We start from the raw sequence: 14,074 nt of genomic DNA, 5'->3' as shown, positions 1-14,074 counted from the left end.
TCAGGTCATGATCCCAGGGTCCTGGGATTGAGCCCACATGGGGCTCCTTGCTCAGCAGGGAGCCTGCTTCTCTCCCTCCCTCTGCCTGCCACTCCCCCTGCTTGTGCTCTCTCTCTGTCAAATAAATAAACTCTTTAACAAAAAAGATGAGGGAAATTCAAAGCAGAAGGAACATTTATTACCTGCTAAGTACCCGGCACTATTCTAAGTACTGGGAATACTTAGAGGAGTAGGAAATGGTCCCTTTCTTCTAAAATCTTACATTGCATTTAAACATTCCAAAGGGCCAACAGCAAAGGAATTCACAATGAGTTGACATATTATGGACCAAAAAGGTCTACTCACAGACTGAGGTATACAGGCAAAGGCTGAACTTCCCTACATAACTGTCATCCTGTGTGATTGCTGACAAAATTATAGATGGAGAATGTTAGAGCCAGAAAGGCTCTTAGAGATCGTCTGGCCCAAATCTTTCATTTTCCAGAGGGCAAAACCTAGGCCCAGAGAAGGTGAAGTATTTTACTCCACATCATACAGCGAATTAATGATAGTGGGAACTAGAACTCAAGTCTCTTGATTCTCAGTCCAGTCTTTCCAGAGGGCACAAACACAAACCTTTGTCTTTAAGCTCTCTCCCCATTCTCCCCTTTACTTGAATGATGAAAACAGTGGCACAAGGTCTATGAAAAAATTAAACTCCCCGAATAAGGAAAAGAAGCCCTGGATAGAATGCTCATGGGGCCAGTAAAGAAATTGAATGAGGACAAAACATGGTTACAGGGAAATAGAGAGCAAATACAGTCCAGGAAAAAAATTAAGAGAAACCCAATAGCAAGAATGAGAAAATCACCAAAAAAAAAAAAAAAAAAGGAAAAGACTGAAATAATTCTCCATTAGCACTTATTTTTATGGAAAACAGGCTAAAACATCTTTTGTCTAATATATACCTTCAATCTGCTTTAAAATTTTTCTTTTTCAAAATAAATAGAGTCAGCTCTGTTAGGTAACCTCATATTAAAGTGAAGAACTGTTACCTAGCACATTTTTGTACAACTGCAGAGTAGCGAAGACTGATGTACATAATGATGACCCTGAGGCGTGTAATGCCCCAAAGTACCTTTTAAACCGTCAGAAAATTTTTCTATTATGTTTAGCCTGCTTTTATTGTTAAATATATTTTATATTCAAATTCTTAGAAAATGGGGAGTATGTTTATAATATTTCTGATAATTACCTATGAAATCATCACAGCACTTCATCTTAGCTAAGCCACATAGTAGAGATTTTACTGGCATGAGGAAGATACTGTGTCATCCTACTTATCTTCCCAGATGTTTCCTTTCTTAGGCTTTTTGGGCTTTCTTGTCTTGCCCCTTTTCTGATGAAATGTGGAATAAATAGCCTGTCACAATTTTAGGCTGTCCAGCCTGATTGTTGACCATCTCAATCTAATGATGCTTTTGAAAGTATATGTTGTCTAAATAGATTTTTTGCCTTCTGCCATCTTACGAGTCTTTTTGCATGATGTAAAGGAAGATTATAATGTTTTCCTTGGCTCTTAAATGTCCTTTTTATGTAAGTCAGCTGCCAGGCAAGCATCCTGGATCCATTTTTTAGCATCCATATGAATGTCTGTGATAAATAAGTCATTGCTCATTGGAGCTGCCTTTGTGAAGCAGATTTTCCACTTACTGTTTCTTTCACATGCACAATGATAGCAGTCAAACTAATTGACTATTACTTGGTCAGTTTCTGTGTCAGAAGTGATGCCAGGTAAAGTAGAGAAGAGAAATCCAAATTCAGTGCATTTCTGTTGAAACCCAGAAAGATTTCGTAGTAGAAAAAACTACACTAATTTGAAGTTTTTCTGGGATTTTTATTCCCAAAGAATGAGCTTGAAACCCTGAAATTCTTTCTCACAACCTAAACCAGATTGTTATGTGGGTCTTTAAGAGTGAATTGCTAATAGGCACACTGACATAGTATAAAATGTATCACATGGCTGTAGTAAACATGTCAGTAGAAGCTACGTAGCTGTAATAAAGATAGGTCAGAAAATGTGGTTCATTTAGTCAAATGTCAGGAAACAATTTCCATGTATCATCTTTCCTAATTGGAAATCTAGGGAATCAGGTACAAAATGATCTTTATCAGTTCAAACATTGATGGACAATTATGCCTTTAAATGTCCAGCGGTTATACTTTGCAATTAAAGTATTAAACAGTCTGTGATGCCTCCATTGCAGAGCAGCCCTCCTCTTCTGTGGCTGATGCTGCTTTTTCTTTTCTGTGTCATGTCTGCTTTGGAATCATCATCATTATGGGGCATGACACTAGTCATGTTAGGCCATGCTGCTGACAATGGTGACTTTTTTTTTTTTTAAAGATTTTTATTTATTTATTTGAGACACAGAGATACAGAGAGAGCATGAACAGAGGGAGAGGGAGAAGCAGGCTCCCCACTGAGCCAGGAGCCCGATGCGGGACTCGATCCCAGGACGCCGGGATCATGACCCGAGCTGAAGGCAGACGCTCAACCATCTGAGCCACCCAGGCGCCCCCAATGGTGACTTTCAACAGGGAGAAATAACCAGGGAAAGGACATCCATCATCAAGTAATATAAAGGAGAAACACCTGAGACTCAGAAGCAAAGAACTGAATGCAAGGAACCATTTGAGTAGGATTACAAGCATCCTAGAATGTGCAGATTAACCCTGGATTAAGGAAAATCAAGAATTAAACAACCTCCTTTGTGGAAATGAGCATCCTGGAGTTTGTAGTAATGGAGCCAATAGCCTCACTACATTTTGAATCTATTTAGATATCATGTAAAGAATGAACATATGCAGTACTTAAGAAAGGTAGGTCAATTCTGCCATAGTGATCACTGAAGCATAATGTAACAGGCCGTTTTTTTGTTTTTGTTCCCAACTCATCAATTCTAGAACATTTAAAGTTATCTTTTCAGGAAGTTGTGGGCTTTTAAAAAAAAATCTCCTGCATCCATTATAACCCAAATTAACAGCACTTTAAAGCCAACTCCACACCTGCGCTAACATATTACAAACATCAAATAATTTGTATGTAAATAGAGATGTGTGGTTTCAGTAACAGGGTGTCTGGTTTTTCACTGCCCTTCCTATTTATTAGCCTTTAAATGGATTGCTTAATTGGTATAACTCTGTATATCTGCCAGTTGTCTCTTATTTTATAGAATGTACTGCTTCAATTATAGTTAACAACCAGCCTGACAAGATTTGTTGTGGCAACAGTGCTTTGTTCACTTCATAGCATTAATAGTGGCATTTGTATGGTACCAAAAATAGACCATTGGATTCATCATCCTTATCTAAAGAAAAGTAGCTTCCTTGATTTTCAGCATAATGTTTCTGGATACCTAATGGCATTTTTGCCGATGGTGAATAAGAAGGAAATAAAATTGTTGGGCGCCTGGGTGGCTCAATTGGTCATGATCCTGGAGTCCAGGGATCGAGTCCCACATTGGGCTCCCTGCTCAGCGAGGGGCCTGCTTCTCCCTCTAACCCTCCCTGCTCTCATGTACTCTCTCTCTCTCTCTCATTCTCACTCTCTCAAAATAAATAAATAAATCTTTAAAAAAAAGAAGGAAATAAAATTGTAACCTCAGCATGTGCTGTAACTCTTGGTTTATAGTTCCTGAGAGATGTAGAAATAACTACATATATTCACCCATGAGTTCAAATTTGCCTCTCTAATTCAAGTCACTCAAGCTGAATTTCACCTAGAACTCATTTGAACTCTTTTTCGTTAAAAGTCCTGTAGAAGATTAGCTCAAATGTCATTCTTTGGTCATTCCAACTTTCCTCCTCTGAGTCTTCTAACCTTGACTATCATTAGTTCTGTATATACTTCTGTCCACTTGTCTCCTTTCCTTATCCATTAGCTCTTCCAGGGCATCAACCATGCTATCTTTTATTGCTTATACAGTCTTCATTGAGTATATTCATTCATTTTTAAACAAATATTCAATGTGCTCTTCCTACTGTTGGGCAATGATCTAGACCAGAGGTTGGCAGACTATAGTTTGTGGGCCAAATCTAGCCTACAGGGCTGGAAATAAGAATTTTTTTTTTTGTACTTTATATTTTATGACCCATTTTCAAAAGGTCATAAAAACAAACAAGAATATGTGATAGAGACCATATGTGTCTAGCAAAGCTTAAAATATTTATTATCTGGCCCTTTAGAAGGAAAAGATTGCCAGCCCTTGTTCTAGTTGCTGGGGATACAATGAACAAAACAGACAAAAAGAAATCCTACTTTTGTGGAGCCTAAATTCTATTTATACGTTTATTTTACACAGAATAAAAATCCATCTTTGTCATCTCCATAGTACTTACATATATTATGTACTCAATGAATATTTGTGAAATGAAGGCATATATGCATTCCATTCTCCAATAATACAATATAGACAAACATTTCTATATAATATAATTAAGTGTATTTTAAAAAGTCTTTATGTTAAGAGTCTTTCCCTAGGTATTTTTTAGAGGAAAAAGTAAAACACTACTTACTTGTCAAAGGCATTTTATTCTGGTACTTAATGAAATGGTCTCCCACCTTAATGTAACTTTTATTCTTTATGAGGTCCTGATTATCTAGCCTCCTTATGAGAGGTAATCATAATTATATTTGATTCTGAAAGCTTTCTAAAATGGTGGATGTTTCATAAGAGATCGCTTTGTATATGTCACAGTTAATGAGTTAGTCTTCCAGGAGTCTCTATCCTTGAATTCTCCGAGTGTGTGGTGTTGAAGAGCTGGAAGATGACATTCTATTCCACATTAGAAAAGACAATCTCTGCTTTAGACTCAGAGTTGACTAATAATATGGCAACTTTTTAAAATGGCAGGCTATAGATTAGCCATTAATTCCCCAAAAGAGTGTACAGCCCTTAGAAACTGATGGTTGGATACTAGGGATGAGTTGAGTGCTGGGAGGAGAGTGGAAGGGATCAAAGGGCCAGTGAAAGGGTGCCAGAAGTGGAAAGGGTGGGATTTGTAGATCCAGCAGATTACGGTGGTGACGAAGAGGAAAATGTAATTACCTTTTCCACCCCCTAAGTGGCAGAGTTTCCTACTCAGAGCCATTACTCCCAGCAAACCCACCCAGTTAACTATTGTTACACCTACTCATTCTCACCCCAAACCATCCCTACAACAGAGGAATTGCCTATACTCTTTTCTGTCTTTCAAACATTCAAAACTGGAAGTAGATGAGGCACCAGACCTAAAAAGAAAAATCACATGATCTTCTATTTAAATCTTTATTTCCACTGGCCCTTTAATCTGAACTGCCCTTACTCCTCATATACTGCACACTTCCTTTTAGATACCGCACTACTTTTTTTTTTATTTTTTATTGTTATGTTAATCACCATATATTACATCATTAGCTTTTGATGTAGTGTTCCATGATTCATTGTTTGTGCATAACACCCAGTGCTCCATGCAGAATGTGCCCTTTTTAATACCCATCAGCAGGCTAACCCATCCTCCCACCCCCTCCCCTCTAGAACCCTCAGTTTGTTTTTCAGAGTCCATCGTCTCTCATGGTTCGTCTCCCCCTCCAACTTACTCCCCTTCATTCTTCCCCTCCTACTATCTTCTTCTTCTTTTCTTTTCTTAACATATATTGCATTATTTGTTTCAGAGGTACAGATCTGTGATTCAACAGTCTTGCACAATTCACAGCACTCACCATAGCACATACCCTCCCCAATGTCTATCACCCAGCCACCCCATCCCTCCCACCTCCCACCACTCCAGCAACCCTCAGTTTATTTCCTGAGATTAAGAATTCCTCATATCAGTGAGATCATATGATACATGTCTTTCTCTGATTGACTTATTTCACTCAGCATAACACCCTCCAGTTCCATCCATGTCATTGCAAATGGCAAGATCTCATTCCTTTTGATGGCTGCATAATATTCCATTGTGTATATATACCACATCTTCTTTATCCATTCATCTGTCGATGGACATCTTGACTCTTTCCACAGTTTGGCTATTGTGGACATTGCTGCTATAAACATTGGGGTGCATGTAGCCCTTCGGATCCCTACATTTGTTTCTTTAGATACCACACTACTCTTAATCTACATACTTTGCTTTATTAAGGAATTGCTCATTCCGCATTCCTTGCATAGATTTAGAGTTGACAAAATGAAAGTTTAAAATATAGTAATGGGGAATCTTAATTATAAATGAAGGAAATTGAAGCATACTATTGTATGTACTGATTTACTTTCAGATTCTTGACCTTTGTGAAGACTAATGAGATTGCATATCTAGTACAGGGAATGGATAAAAATTTTAATAGACCTGCCTAATTTGTATTACTAGGAATTTTGTAAAATGAATAATGATACCAGCAAACCTGGATGTGCGGTCCCTTTAATTGTACCTACTGCTCCCCATCACCAATCCACCCCATCCTCTCCTATCTATGGTTAATACATATGAAGTCATAACACTATGAAGTAGCAAACATAGAAAATCATGTGTTTGTTCTCTAAATGCAGATAATTCATACCCAGCAAAGTTTATTTAAATTTACTGAGCTTAAACTTCCCTTTGGAAAAGACTAGAATTCTGGGTAATGATGGAAAAGCAACATTCGTTAAATCCAATTTTGGCACAGGATTTATCTCTATGCAAAGCAGTCTTTCATAGTATCAGTTTGAATCAGTTTCTCTTATGTAGCAAAACAAAGAAAGAACTTCTCACTCTGGGAAGGTTCTAGATCATTGAACTCTACTTCTAAAAGATCATACTCATGCATATAAAATAACCCATCAGGCCATGAATGATTCAATCAGTAGTATTTATTGAGGAAATATTATAAGCATAGTGTGGTGCAAAGTATAAAAGTAGAAAGCACTCTCCCTTTCCTTGGGGAAATCAAGACTTACAAAAATAAAACAATTATATACAATAGTAAACATGGATGAAAATGTTGTTTATAGGTTCTGGTATATCCTAGATTTTCCAAAATCATCTAATTTATTATCACATCTTATGTTCACATTTTAGTGCAAAAAATAGCCTCTGTGACCTCAGAGAAGGACAAGATCACTGCAGTTTGAAATATTACGAGAAGGCTTCACAGAAGCAGCAGGGCAGTTTAGTCATCTTATAAATATTATATCATCTCTTTTATTTTTTTTAAAGATTTTATTTATTTATTAGAGAGAGACACAGCGAGAGAGGGAACACAAGCAGGGGAGGTGGGAGAGGGAGAAGCAGGCTTCCCGCGGAGCGGGGAGCCGGATGTGGAGCTTGATCCCAGGACGCTGGGATCATGACCTGAGCCAAAGGCAGATGTTTAATGACTGAGCCACCTAGGTACCCCTATATCATCTCTTTTGAGATAATTTTCCAGTATACTTTTTGCTCTTTCCCCTTAGATTTCTTACTACTTGATTTTTTCTTTTGTCTTCCTTTTTCACTCATTTATAATAACCCAGAATCGAAAGCAATTCCACATATTTTGGATTAATATTTTATATTGTTTAACACTGCTTCTACCAGAGTCCTCATTGAAACACATTTCACCATGCTAGTTTACAGTAATAGGGAATAAATTGTTGTAGACCATTTGAACTTAGTAAACTCAGCATTTGAACTGATTCCTTGTGATCAGTCAGCAAGTCTAATTCTGTTGTCATTTTATAAACACTTGTTCCATGGTTTAAAGAAAAAAAAATTATTGGGTGCCTGGGTGGCTCAGTCAGTTAAGCGTCTGCCTTCAGTTCAGGTCATGATCTCAGGGTCCTGGGATCAAGCCCCACGTTAGGCTCTCTGCTCAGTGGGGACTCTGCTTCTCCCTCTCCCTCTGTGCTCACTCGCTCTCAAATAAATAAATAAAATCTTTAAAAAATAAAATAAAAAAGAACACAAAAAAGAAAAACATTTATTTTAAGAACTCTCAACAATCTACCTTGATTCTTGTTTCTTTTTTCTTACCAATAAAATAATAAAAATGAGCAGTTCAAACCATCTCTCTCACAACTTTTACAAAGCACGACAGTAATGTATAATTTATGTATCTTTCATCTGTAAGGCTGAAAATCATTGACAGGACCAATAAGGGGCATGGGGGGGAAGGGTATCTTTCTGGATAAAATGATGACAAAATTTATATGCAAGGATGAGGGAGATAGCATTTTTTAAATTGTTATTAAAATGTATTGCCAGTAAAAATTTGAGCAGCTAATGCCTTAGTCAGACATAGTCTTATTTTCTCAGAGACCAATAGCTTTTATGATTTTTTAAAAATCTATTTATAAACATCATCTCCACATTTCTCTAGCCCTGTTTTTATTAAAGGAAACCCTACAGGCAAAAATAAAATTTTTCCAAGGTTGGACATATGGCTGATGTCAGAACCAGTAAAATAATGTTATAGAGAGCCAAATGCTGAGTTAAGACTCCCAGTGCTGATGTTCATCAGACCCCAGAATAGGTTTCGCTTACAGGGTAATCAAGATGTTAGCCACAGAAGTGGAACTCTATGGAGATAGAACTGCCCACCTGCAAAATCAGGTACCTCTGAAAATGAATGGCACTATAGTGTTGGGCCAATTCCTGCTGACCCTGGCACTGAGAATGCAATCTTATATGGCAAATCAAATGAGTTTAAGTCTTGGGGCCAGAATGCTACCAAGCCCTTACTAAATTTTAAATGGTTGGAAAGACCTGCTTACTGCTGTGGAAACTGGCATAGATTCTAAGTGCCCAGTAGGCATTTTTTTTGTTTTATTCTATTCTATCTTATTTTTGATGAGCAGAACTGGCAGTATGAGATAAACCTACATAAACAGTGAGTTCTTGACTTTTATGTTTATTTCTCATATAGATCTAAAGTCAGTAGCTTATCCATCGACATGTAGCTATAAACTTGAAGGAGATAAAGGAATAGCATGACTATGTTGAAAAATTCAGGATGGGGAAGAATACCCAGAACTGCTTGACATTTTATTAATCCCTGCTGGAAAACATGTTGCAAAAAATTTTTTTAAGTCCTTCCTTTTGTTTCTCTCTCTCTATAGATAGATAGAGAGATAGATAGATAGATAGATAGATAGATAGATAGAAATCATATATATAGAATTAATTTATATAGAATTAATAAATGTATAGAATATGTAGAAATTATATATATATAATATATACATATATTATATATATATATATTTCTCACATTGTGTTTTCTCTTAGTAGTGTCCAGTCTGGCTGATTTCTCAAATCATGGATTTTACCATGAATTAGATTCTGTTTATTAGAGCACCAGTGAATGAAGCTTCAATCCTTAAATGAGCTAGGAAACTCCCAATGAGAAAATACGGGATTTTCCAAGAAACTTTTTTTTGTTATTATCCTCCAGCACCCTTCCTGTCCTTCCTTAAGCTTTTTCTCTAGCTCTGTACTGTCTAACTCCTCCACTTCTAGAAGCAGGATAAAAAAGCCTTGAGAATTCATTAAGGAGGTTTGCTCAGCCCTCAGGATTCCTGATGCCAGCTCAGTTTCTAGTCTTCCTGAATAGTGGTTCATACCTCAAAGGTAATTTTGGATTTAAAATGGCTTTCCAAATCTACATAAATAATGTCTAGATTATTTGCTATTTTAAATTATCCAAGCCACTGTTTCTCTCCATTAGCCTCAATAATTGAGAGTTGGCTATATTTTATCTGATACCTATAAAAAGAACTGAACATTCTAAATAGTACATTTTAATGGCTGCAATTTCAGATACACATAGCCAGCCACGCTACTTCATTTTTGCTCATAGTGGTATACAGATGTACCCTTATTTAAGCAAACTCAAAAATGAAAATATTATTTTACAAAACTGAGAAGCAAAGAAGGTGATTTTACTCCCTTTCAGGGATCTCTTACTTTAAAAAGAGATTCACTGTAGGGTTACTTTAGTTAGTCACTTCCCTTTTTAAGTTTAAGACATCTCTGTTTTAAAGAAAAAAAAATCAAATTTATGGATAACTTTACTGGCACAAATATAGCATAAGTCACCTGGATCTCTAAGGATGGGCTAGAGAATAGTTACTGCCTATCATTCACTGGCTAGATGTTCTGTCTTTCCTTTAAAAGTGTGTAGATGCCGGGGCGTCTGGGTGGCTCAGTGATTATGCGTCTGCCTTCAGCTTGGGTCGTGATCCCGGGGTCCTGGGATCGAGCCCCACATTGGGCTCCCTGCTCTGTGGGAAGCCTGCTTCTCCCTCTCCCACTCCCCCTGCTTGTGTTCCCTCTCTCGCTGTCTTTCTCTCTGTCAAATAAATAAAATCTTTAAAAAAAAATAAAAGTGTATAGATGCCTTTAAAACGGTTTTTAAATGTTCTAGAGGGGAGGGGGTGGGGGAATGGGTTAGCCTGGTGATGGGTATTAAAGAGGGCACGTACTGCATGGAGCACTGGGTGTTATACACAAACAATGAATCATGGAACACTACATCAAAAACTAATGATGTAATATATGGTGATTAACATAACATAATAATAAAAAAAATAAATGTTTAAGGAACAATAGTCCCTATAAAGCCCTTTGTGAACCCAAGAAGATGGAGTACACTTGTGACTGTGATTGATAAGGATGCCTGTAATTTTCAACAGAGGTTACTGTTTAAACAGTGACCCAGATATTTGTCAATCTTTGTCAAATAGCTTATTTGTTATTCATTTTTTCTGCAGCCCTTAGTTTTTATTCTTTCCACACATTCATCCTCCCCCTTTTCCCAATGTTGCATTCTGAAAGTGGATCAAGAAATTCACCTACCCAGTCTGCATAACAAGAATGTTATTTAGTTTTACTTTAATCTTAGCTATCCTTAGACCTTCTTTTCTTCTTAGTTCTTTTTCCAACTGAAATAAAAATGATTTTTGATGTATGCAGAGACTATGTTTTGTTTTGTTTTGTTAGGGAAACTGTTAAAATTGTACAACTTCAAAGAATTTCCAAATGTTGCATTTCCAAAAATGTTTTATCTTGTTTTTCTTTAAACTTCCTGTTGCTCCGTGTAGTCCCAGGAATGGGTGAAGACATTGAATTTTATGCTCTATAGTGGCCTCTGTGTTCCACATCTAGTAAGCACTTAAAATTTTCCCACAAATAGCAATGCTTTTATGGAATTAATTACCCAAAGCTGTTTTATTTCTAGTGAATTTTTTTCAGACCATGATTTTAAAGTACTCTAATTTCCACATGTATCTTTTGCCCCTCTAGATAGAACATGGATACATGCTGACTGCATTCTAACCAGGTAGCTACCTTGAGTCCATTTTGCCAGGTTATTATACCAGATTTAAATTCTAGAAAGGCTGGTTATTCAACCTTCCTCCTCCCATCTAAGCTGGCTTGCCTGCCTGCCTGCCTGCCTTCCCCTTTCTCTCCCTCCTTCCCTTCCTCCTTTCCTTCCTTCCTTCCTCCCTTTCTTTTCTGTGTCACCAGGAGTTAGATGGAAAAGAAAAGCCTCAGTTCTTTTCACCTCTGCAGTAAAGGATTAAAGGACAGTGAAATGAAGGTAAAACAGAGCAAAATTTTATTGCAGTACATTCCGAGGGAGGAGCGGGCCAGTCAAGAGAGACAAATCCGGGGTGTGGACTTATATCAATTTCTTCTTTTGGGTGGGTCCTAGTGTTGTAACATTTGAGTGATAACCCTGGATTATATAGTAATTAGCCAACTACACACGTCCTTTCCCAACATGCATTCGAAATGCCTGCATGGGGTAGGAAACTGCAACATTATTTCTATTCTAGAGACATAGGTCAAATAAGGACAAGGGACTGCTTTCTACACAAGTGCAACAAGCACAAAAAACTTAACTCTTCCTCTTCCCAGGTGTTGTAACCACAAACATAGTGCTGGATGGTTGGAATGGGGTGGTCCTTGGGCGGTGCTAGGTCATGGCTCTCCACCAGGACATCTAAGGTTCATCTTCCTGTCTGTCATGCCTAGCTTCCTGCCTAACATATGCATTAATGTATTTATTCTTCATCTATTTCCTAGAAAGAGTTCAGGTAGTTTACAACCAAAGCTATTAAAATAAGATTAAAAGAGGTAAAATTTTAGACAATTATTCCAAATACTGAAATTAAGGATGGTTACTATTACTGAGCATTAAGTTTATTTTTCTCCGTGTTTATTTTTCAAAATTTTTTGAGTATAGTTGACATACAATGTTACATTAGTTTCAGGTGTAAAACATAGTGATTCAACTTCTCTATACATTAGGCTGTGCTCACCACCAGTATAGTTATCATCTGTCATCCCCCTATAACACTATTACAATATCACTGACTATATTCCCTATGCTGTTGAGCATTAAATATAGCTATGGGTTTCCTAGAAGCCAAGAGAGAAAGAAAAACATGATATATTTTATAGTTCTCATTATGACAAAATGAAGGCAGTTTAAAATGGAAGACAACAGCATTTTCTTTTTTTTTTTTTTGACAACAGCATTTTCTTCAATAGCAGTTTGAGGTACAAGCTAGAGAGAGAGAGAGATGAAACAAATTCATCTCTAAAATACAGATGATACAGAAATGTCTTCATGGTCATTTGTTTCATCAACAAGCCACTTTCATATTACCTTTGACTGTGTTTGTTCACTTATGAAGCACGATTAAATATCACTGCACTTGTGGAATACATGTGCAAGATGTTGTAGAAAACAGTATTCATTTTGGAATAAGTTCCCTTCCAACTCCTCACTCACCTTTTCCCACATACACTTTTCTTTCCTTTTCCTACCCTCTAAGTTAAGTGCTTGGTAAAAGTTCGGGGACTTGAAAAATTTCATTTATTTCTAAGTTATAAAATCTTAATTCCACTTGCAAGCATGCCAAGCACCAACTTTGTGCATCTCTCTTTTTTCAAATTATAAATGATTTCAAATGTAGAGGAAATGTTAACCCTATAGCTATTTAACCAGAAAGCCTTTTCAGAAGGAGTTTGTCATTAATAACTATTGGCATATATGCCAATAGAAGTCATTTGCATATCAGTCCTAGAATCATAAAGATTTAAAGGTGGAAATAATCTTAATGTACATTTACCACCTCCTTCCTTTTACATAAAGGTTAAGGACTTGTGCAGGCTCACTTACCTTGTTAGTAGAGGAGTTGATGCTGGATTCACATCCTTTGATGACCATTCTAGCACTTTTTCTACTATACCATATTATAGATTTGTAGGATTATATATGCATTCAGTTTGCGGTTGCATCCCCATATGTGACAAACCCAAACCTCATAATGTCTTTTCCCTCTCTATACAGAATTTGTATTCCTGATTATCATGTAGACTCTTGGTTTTTAAGTTCCATAATGAAATTGCCTGTATGGCAGATTAATGAGTCTTTGATGCATTCAAATCAACAAATGTTTCTGAAAAATAGAGTTACTAATTTGAGGCCCATTTGGTTAAAACTCATGGCTGCTTTCATTAGCACTTTAATTACTCTAATTCTGTATTTCAGAGAGGCAAAATCAGGAACTGGGTTTTACTGATAATTGAGGTATAGTATGCCTTTTAGTCAAATAGAACCTTGACTTTTTGTCCTTATTTTTAATATTCTATGTGTTCTTGCTTTTACTAAGAGCAGTATCACTGCATTACCACAAACAGTAAATATATATCTCTCCTGCCCTGACCACTCCTTTCTCTACTTGGGGAACTATATGAAGATTTTGATTGTTCACTGTTTAATGGCTTTCCTAGTGGCCTGTCTTTTCACCAGCAGCAGTCCTGAACTGAGGCCACAAGAAAGTAAAGCTGGTGATCGCAAGAAAAGAATGGAAGGTTTTTTAATCTTTTATAGGCAAATTCAGGCAGAGTGTACCTGCTTTATTATCTAAGGTGTTGCTATTTTCCTTTCATGCCTTTAGAGATCCCAGGGAAAGGGCAGCTAGTTGAGTAAAACCTCTGTCTCAGAGAGATTTCACAAACAAGGGCAGTTCATTTCAGCCTAGAGGCAAAGAGGATGTCTATTCTTATAGGACTTCTGTTT

At 36.9% G+C, this 14,074-nt stretch overlaps 1 protein-coding gene across 4 annotated transcripts in view; it reads left to right on the top strand.

Moving 5' to 3' along the window:
- DIAPH2 (diaphanous related formin 2) overlaps positions 1 to 14,074 on the top strand; it is a 956,101-nt gene that overhangs the window by 845,755 nt on the left and 96,272 nt on the right. The gene's annotated exons all lie outside the window — the stretch shown is intronic.

The sequence above is a fragment of the Zalophus californianus genome, chromosome X (assembly GCF_009762305.2).
Source record: "Zalophus californianus isolate mZalCal1 chromosome X, mZalCal1.pri.v2, whole genome shotgun sequence".
In the NCBI taxonomy this organism is placed as follows: Eukaryota; Metazoa; Chordata; class Mammalia; order Carnivora; family Otariidae; genus Zalophus; species Zalophus californianus.
Note: the sequence above shows the minus strand (reverse complement) of the source record. Positions and strands in the feature narration are given on the sequence as shown.